Source organism: Ursus arctos, chromosome X (assembly GCF_023065955.2).
Source record: "Ursus arctos isolate Adak ecotype North America chromosome X, UrsArc2.0, whole genome shotgun sequence".
Lineage (NCBI taxonomy): Eukaryota > Metazoa > Chordata > Mammalia > Carnivora > Ursidae > Ursus > Ursus arctos.
The window spans coordinates 91,064,946-91,074,199 of record NC_079873.1 but is presented as its reverse complement, the minus strand read 5'-3'; positions in this window follow the sequence as shown (position 1 = coordinate 91,074,199).

Genomic DNA, 9,254 nt, shown 5'->3' with positions numbered 1-9,254 from the left:
AGGTGTGACCTAAAGGCTAAAATGAAGGAATTATTAGCCTGTCTCAGACACAGAAGGGAGGAGAGGCAAAGGGATGTATAACCCTCTCTGTGAAAGGATGAGCTGAAAGCGAATCTAATCGCATTTGCCCAACTATCAACATCTCATAGAATTAAAGGGGCCCAAAAGGAGCACTGGAAGCAGATGGTGACTGTGGGAATAGAAAGAGAATAGGAAGGAGTCTTGGGATAGATAGATTATGGGGATAGCGGGGCGGGGGGGGGGGGGTTGCAGAGGAAACAACTAGCAGTTCTCCCCCCCTGTTACGCAGTAGAGAGGCGTCTGACAACTTGGAGAGCTTAGAGTATCAGGGCCATCACAGTTAAAATAGGAGGTATTTAAGAGAACATATTGTTTGTTTGTTTCTTTGTGGGGTATTTTCTCCTCGTCATGCATCTCTAGCAATTCTCTGCCTCAAACTCCTAAGCTTGTGTGTCGTTTCCTCTGCAGGCACCTACATGCCGTTTCTCAGCCCTGTGCCCTTCTTCTGGAAATTCCCACCCTCCTCATTTGGCTAACTACTACTCATGCTCCAAGACTCCACTTAGGTGTCACTTCCTCCGGGTCTTTCCACAATGGTTGCACCCTGATGACTGCGCACTGGGTTTGGACGCCTCTCCTCTGTAGTCCCATGCTGCCCCATACTCACGTTAGGTCATTAGGTCGTGTGAAATTATTTGCTTACGGTCCTCCAGACTGCCGGTTCTCCAAGGGAGGGCAGGGAAACGGTCCTAATCATTCCAGTATTCCCGACACCTCGCACAAAACCTGACACGGACAGGCACTCAGTAAATGCTTATTAGGAAATTTGACTCAGAGAGGCCATCTAATAACTCCGTGGTCCAGAAAGGGAAAGGACAACTGGTCTGCGATCCATCCCCAAGAGATCATAAAATACCAGGACTGAAATTCCTTCTCTTTGGGTTCTGACTTATTAACTAACAAATTGTGTTTGTGGATTTTTTCTTATTTGAGACTTTTTTTTTTTTTTTAAAGATTTTATTTATTTATTCGACAGAGATAGAGACAGTCAGCGAGAGAGGGAACACAAGCAGGGGGAGTGGGAGAGGAAGAAGCAGGCTCCCAGCAGAGGAGCCCGATGTGGGGCTCGATCCCAGAACGCCGGGATCACGCCCTGAGCCGAAGGCAGACGCTCAACCGCTGTGCCACCCAGGCGCCCCTTTATTTGAGACTTGAAAGAAGTATAGAAGTTGAGTGGGTAGGGGCGTCTGGGTGGCTCAGTCGGTTAAGTGTCTGCCTTCAGCTCAGGTCATGATTCCAGGGTCCTGGGAAATATATATTTTTTAAATTCAAAATATATTTAAAATAAATTTAAATTACAATATATTTTTTAAAAAATCCTATCATAGTAAATGTGTGTATATGAATTATCCCTTTCAGGTCTATAGTTTCAGGGGCACTTGGGTGGCACAGTCGGTTAAGCATACGACTCTTGGTTTCGGCTCAGGTGGTGATCTCAGGGTAGTGACATCAAGCCCTGCATTGGGCTCTGTGCGGGGTCTGCTGAAGACGCTCGTTCCCTCCATCCCTCCCCACCATGCTCTTGTTCTCTCTCTAAAATAAAGGCTCCTTGTTCAATGGCGAGTCTGCTTCTCCCTCTACCTTTCCCCCTGCTCGTGCTCTCTCTCTCTCACTCTGTCTCTCTCAAATAAATAAATAAAATATTTTTTTTAAAAAAAGAAGTTGAGTGGGTAGGGGTGCCTGGATGGCTCAGTGAATTAGTGTCTGCCTTCCACTCAGGTCATGATCTCAGGGTCCTGGGATTGAGCCCCGTGTCAGGCTCCCTGCTTGGTGGAGAGCCTGCTTTTCCTCTCCCGCTCCCCCTGCTTATGCTCGCTCACTCTCAGTCAGACAAATAAATAAAATCTTAAAAAAAAAAAAAACAAGAAGAAGTTGAGTGGGCATAGGAGAGAGGGAACTACATAAACCCAGTGACAGGGGTATGAATGAGCTTGATGTGGGAGAATACGAGAAGAGTCTGCTAATTGATAGGATAATAAGAAATAAGGTGGAGAGAGAATGTGTGGCCATGTATGTGCCTCGAAGTCTAGGCCTAAGCCATGGTCTAGTAGGCAATAGTAAAGTGATTGTTAACTTGGGAATGACACATAGTACACTCTACTTCAGTTGTGCAAAAACACCTCAAAATTATAATTAACTATCTCCATGCACTGAGTTGTGCAATGCTGGACTTTTAACTATGGGTCAGCTCTTCCAGGACACCCACACTACAGCCATGAATTTGCTTAGCTGTAAAAAAAAAAAAAAAGCATTGACAGCAATTTAAAGATTTATTTAGTAAGTCTCCAACAACTAAAGATCATCTTATAACTGATTTGGCCAGGAAAGAAGTGAAGAATCGATCCAACAGTTATATCCCACGTTCTTTGCCCTTAGTACTAAGAATCCATTTATGTCATTATTCATGGAAGTCCCTTCAATATTTTTAGTCCCTAAAAATAAAGGAGACTCATTACCGAAAGCTTTCTTCCAGTTATTTGGATGTGAAACATTTGCACTAATCAGAAGGCCTTTGAACAATCTCACAAACCCCATGTCTCATTGAGCAACCACACCGTTCTGTAGCCCTCTTCCGGAAGAACACTCTTAAACTTCACCAGCTGAAAACCTGAAGAAAAGGAACTCTACTAGTCTATCAATAGGAAAAATAAATAAATATGCATTTTTAAAATCCTATCACAGTAAATGTGTGTATGTGAATTATCCCTTTCGGGTCTATAGTTTCAGGGGCACCCAGCTGGCACAGTCGGTTAAGCATACGACTCTTGGTTTCAGCTCAGGTGGTGATCTCAGGGTCGTGACATCGAGCCCCGCATTGGGCTCTGTGCGGGGTCTGCTGAAGATGCTCGCTCCCCCCACCCCTCCCCACCATGCCCTCACTGTAGCATACCATACAGCTTTTCTTAAGTATTAAGTGTACAAATCATAGGTGTACAGCCTGATGAATTTTCACAAATATAACACTTCCACACGTCTCGTTTCAAGTTCAAGAAACAATAGGGCCAGAACCTCAGAAGACCCCTCCTTGCCCTCCTCAAGGTTAACCACGATCTTGGATTTTTAACACCATGCATTAGTTGGGGCAGTTTTGGAACTTCATATAAATTGATATTATTGCATACACTTTTATGTCCGACTTCTTTGGGCTCAACGTTATGTTCTGGAGATCCAACCATACTGTAACATAGACCTACAGGTCATCCATTGTCATTCTACATGGTATTCCAATGTATGACTATACCACGATTTATTGATCTGTTTTACTGATGGACATTTGGGCTGTTGCCAGATTGGGGCTATCTTGAAGAGCATCGCTCTGAACTTTCCTGTAACGGGGTCTTCTGTGTGTATTTCTGTTAGGCATAGACCTAGTGTGGCTGTTCTGAATCACAGGGTAGACCCTATGTAGCTTTAGAGATGTTGCCAAACACTATTCCAAAGTGATTTTCCAATTTGTACTCCCTCTCGCATTACCATATCGACTTTAAAGGCCACATGGAATAGAATGGGTTTGTGGAAGGAAGAAAAGGAAGACAGAAGGAAGCAGGCATGATGGGGAAAGAGGAGAAATACTTACTGGGCCAGGTGTTGTGTTAAGTAAGCCACACTCCTGATCTCATTTGATTCTCATAGAACCACTTTGAGGTAGGAATACCCATTTTACAAACGAAGAAAGAGAGGCCCCGAAAAGCTAAATGACTTGCTCAAAGTTACACTAACTAGTAAGTGACAGGTCTGATATTTGAGCCCAGACTATCTGACTCCTCAGCCACTGCTCCCAAACCACCTTCCGTGAACACAAGACCTTAGAAAATGCATTATCTGTGGAATTGCTGCCTCAGAGGACTTGGCACTCCAGCAGCGGGAACGATGACTTGGGACAATTAGGCATCATTTGACCCTCCGTATCCAGTAGAACAGTCCACAGAAGCGAAACTTTTTGATCTCATATTCAGGAAGATTGAATAAGCTTTTCTGTATTGCCTCCTTGAAGGAGAAGTCACGACTTAGACATTTATGATGCCTTCCCAGCTGAGTCTCACACTGCCAGTTTGCGAGGGTCACCATCGAGAGACTCGGATTCAGCTGATTCATAGTAAGGCTAATCATAGTGTTCAGTGTTCAGGACGAGGGCTGGATCGCAGTAGCTAGAGCTTAGAAGCAGAGAAAGACACGCAATGCTCTTTCTGTAACAAACACATAGGACTTAGAGCCCGTGGGACTAAATCTTACCCAATGCAGCTTTTTTGGGGGGGGATATCTTTAACCAAACCAATCCTTTTTTTAAAAAAGATATGTATTTATTTAAGAGAGAGAGAGTGAGCGAGCGAGCACGTGACAGAAGGAGAGAAAGAGTATGAACAGAGGGAGGGGCAGAGGGAGAGGGCGAAGCAGACCACCCGCTAAGCAGAGAGCCTGATGTGGGACTGGATCCCAGGACCCTGGGACCAGGACCCTGGGATCAGGACCAGGGCTGAAGGCAGACACTTAACTGACTGAGCCACCCAGGTGCCCCTAACCAAACCAATCCTTAATATAAGAAATATCTGAATCAAACCAGGCCATAGAGCTAATGTGAATTTTTTACATCTTTATTTATTTTGTGCACGTGAATAAACAAATCAAGAATTTTCTCTCCTAGGGCATACAAGGCCTTTCTTCAGTACATCAATATTCTTTCTTTCCATCGCTCTGAAATATTGGCTGTGTAGCCGCTAGAGGTACTCTTTAAATTGTTAGCAACAATGAATAAACATTTTAATTTGACCTCCTTATCTGATACTACTGTAATGATGCATTAAAGGAGAGAAATATTTAGGCTTCACTCTTGATACACTGGTATTTCTCCTTTGAAAAGCATCGCTGTAAGGCCTGCGTAGTCTCAGTTTGCCTTTATAATAATAAACTGTATCGGAACTATATTCACTTCATATGAGCCACAGAATCATTGCTTTTGTTAACTTCTTAAATAAAAGCAAGCATTAAAAAAAATCATTTCATTATGGGACCTAACTGAAATCTACGTATTGAAATCCTTTTGGAAGATAAAATCAATTAAAAAATAGTTATGTTAATACTATCTATGTGCATGTGCAGAATTTTCAATATCTTATTCTAATTAATAAAAATCAAATTAGTAGTTGCTACATCTTCTAAAGAACTGGAAAAGGAAGTACGATGAGCAACACGGATCATGTGTATAAAATACAGCATTCATTCTTTTCTTGCTTGGCTGAGGTCCCTTCATGTAAAAGTGATGTGTGGTAGAATGTCCAATATGTGAGCCATATAATGCAATTCTTTTCCTCCTTCACCAACACAGCGGTGTTCTAGCTGTTTTCGCTAAAAACTGACAGCTGGAGGGCTAGCTGAGACCTTCATCTATGTACTTTCTTTTATTGGTGAACGTCATGGCAGTTGCTTTGTGCCGTATTACCATCAAACAATACAATCGCTATCAACAATAATGTTACCACCTTTAAGAATAATAACAACAGGGGTGCCTGGGTGGCTCAGTCGTTAAGCGTCTGCCTTCGGTTCAGGTCATGATCCCAGCGTCCTGGGATCGAGCCCCACATCAGGCTCCCTGCTCCTCTAGGAGTCTGCTTCTTTCTCTCCCACTCCCCCTGCTTGTGTTCCCTCTTTCACTGGCTGTCTCTCTCTCTGTCAAATAAATAAATAAAATCTTTAAAAAAATAATAATAATAACCACCACCACCACAATGGTAATAATATCAGCTACCCTTTCTTTCAGTAGCTGCCATATGCCATGTGCTTTAATGTACGTTTTTTCAATCTTTGCAACTCTACCAAATAGATACTATTATTATCCCCATTTTTATAGATTAATAAACAGGCGCAGAGGGGTCATAAGGCTGGAAAATTCAGGGGCAGACATTCAAACTCAGTTCTGTTAACAAAACCTGAGCTTTTCCCAGTGATTGTACTGTGGGGTTTCGCCGTCCCACTTCAGCCTTTCTGGATTATTCCATAATTTCTTTCCCTCTTCCCAACATTCCACCCTTCTGCTGTTTACTTCTATTACTCCTTCCTTTATCCCTTATCATGCCACATCCTTCATACAAATGATATTCCCATTCTTGGCTGTCTCCCTCTTTTGGTTCCTCCCCTCTCAATCAGTCTCTCTCTAAAACACAAACACAGGTTAATCAGTATTCATCACCAGCCTGAACAGACAACACCTTAACACCTGCCAGATATCTCCCGTCTCCAAGCTGGGGATCTCTTTCGGGAGACCGCTGAAGAGAGGAGGGGTGACTCAGTGCATAAGCCAATTGGATCAGTTCCAGGGGCTTCCTACAATCAGAGATCAGTGTATGAGACCAGAACCAAGACCTCTGCCAATACCCATGGGACAAAGGGCTTATAAATAAAATGCAGTCCAGCACTATAATCAGTTTTCTTATAGTTATTCACAGCAGTGGGGTGCAGCAAGCAGTCACTGGTGGTCAGGATTTCAGGCTGCCCAAGACCCTGTGTTATTGGGCTACTGTTGTTTTCAGGCATAGGAGTGGTGATACACCTGTTTCGTAATTACACAATGACAACTAATGCTTCAGTGGGTTACAGACTGACTCATTTGTTTAGAGCTTTTGTGTCTAGAAATGAAGGGAGCTATATGATTAAGACTTACTGGGAAATATTATTGAAAAGTGCAGGAAAAATGAAAACACTATCTCTTACATAATACCTTTCTGTTAAGTCATTCTACCAATTTGAGTTGCTCATTCCAATGAGGCATACCAAGCGAAATAGGTGCAATGTGTATTAGGCTTATTTTTCTATACAGTTAACAGAAAAACACTCAATTGCTGTTGCATAACTTCATGATGCAAAAAAAAAAAAATCTGCGGGGCTAGAAAAATGGCAACATTTCCTGATGCAGGTAAGAAAACCTATTACCTATTCTGACTAGCATGTCCTTTAGGAAATAGAAAAAAATAATCATATTGCTACCCCGTTTATTAACAGTGTTGTGTACACATGTAACATTTTTTCTGATTACTGCCTTTAACCACGGCGTGTTCACTCTCCATTTCCTGAACCTTAAAAACACCTCAGGAGTAAAACTGTCACTATTTACAGAAGACGTGATATTATGTTTAAAAAAAAAAAACCCTAAGGACTCCCCCGCCCCCAGAATTGTTGGAACTAAAAAAATAATTCAGTAAAGTTGCAGGATAAAAAAAATCAATATACAAAAATCTGTTATGTTTCTATATACGCACGACAAACTATCAGAAAGAGAAATTAAGAAAAAATTCCCAGCTATAACTGCATCAAAAGAATAAAATACTTAAGGATAAATTTAATCAGGGATATAAAAATTCTGTACACCGAAGGCTGTAAGATGTTGATAAAAGAAATCGAAGAAGACACAAACAAATGGAAAGATCTTTCGTGTTTATGGATTGGAAGAATGAAGATTGTTAAAATGTCCATGCTACCCAAGCAACCTACAGATTCAATGCAAGTCCTATCAAAATTCCCATGGCATATTTTCACAGAAATAGAACAAACCTAAAATTCGCAGGGAACCACAAAAGACCTTGAATTGCCAAAGTAATTGAGAATGAAAAACAAATCTGGAGGCGCCACGATCCCTGATCTCAAACCATATTACAAAGCTAAAGTAATCAAAATAGTGTGGTATTGTTATAAAAATAGATGCATAGATCAATGGAACGGACTAGAGAGTCCAGAAATAAACCTATGCATAAATGGTCAACTGATTTATGACAAAGGAGACAAGAATATACAATGGGGAAAGAACAGTCCCTTCAGTAAATGGTACTGAGAAAACTGGACAACCATATGCAAAAGAATGAAACAAATCCCGTATCTGACATCATGAAGTGACCTATATGTGAAATCTGAAAAGCTCATAGATACAGAGAACAGATTGGTGGCTGCTAGAAGTGGGGCATGGAGAGGATAGGCAGAAAGGGTGAAGGGGATCAAAAGGTACAAATGTCCAGTTATAAAATTAATAATTCATGGGGATGTAATATATAGCATGGTGACTACAGTTAATCATACTGCATTGCATATTTGAAAGTTGCTAAGGGAATAAATCCTAAAAGTTCTTGTCACAAGAAAAAAAACTTTCTAAACTATGTATGTTGACAGATATTAACTAGCCTTATTGCAGTCATCACTTGGGAATATATACAAATATCAAGTCGTTATATTGTACGCCTGAAACTAACATGTTATATGCTAATTATACCTAAAAAAAAAAACAAATGAAGGACACATGAGGAAAAGATCTCCAACACCTCAGGCATAAAACATTGCTTTCTGATCACCTTTAGGTATGAAAAAGTCCAACCTAGTCCAACCCATTTTAAAACTCCAATTCACTGCTCATTTCCTCTGCACCTTCTTCTTCCCCTTAGTAACAGCCAGACTTCAGCTTCAGGGACTTGGAGCGGTAAGGAGATACAACTGGCTCTTCTTCCTGGCCACTCTTTACGGAGTCCCTTTCTCCTCTGCAGCACTGGAGAGGGGAAGAGCTCCTGGTATAATCTGCATTCAGCTCTCACGGCTTCCTTGACGATGAATGCCTGGCCATCCATGCCCTCTGCCAGGCAGGTATCCAAATCCCAGATGCTTATGATGTCTTCTGGAACCGTATGGACGTGTAGCTCCTCCTTGCATTTTCCTCTGACCTCCAGTTGCAACCCCTTCCAAGCCGACCTCTGCAGTACACTTCAGAGCCTCTGACTACCGGGAAAACCTTCTCCCACTGGTGGCCCTCCTGGCCAGATGACTCCACCTGGCTGCTTTTGGTGGCATCGGCTTGGCCAATGGGAAACACATACATACTTTCTATGCCAAACTGGGAGTTCAGGCTGTTCCGCTGACAGCTCCCTCTCTTTGCCCTGCCATCTCTCTTCGATTATTTTCTCCTGCTGCTCAAAGCATCGTGGGACAGATCAGACGCTCTACTGAATAAGCAGAGGTTAAAAGAAAAAACGACAGGCTGGTGTCCTCTTTTTGCCAAACCTGCAATTTCTGGCCAGTAGCTATCTTGGAGTCATCTCCACCCTAACTTGTCATTGGAACACGCCTCCTCTTCCTCTTTAAGAAGAAAGAGGTCCTATGGTGGTAATCATTTCACAATATCTACAAATATTCAATCATTCTTA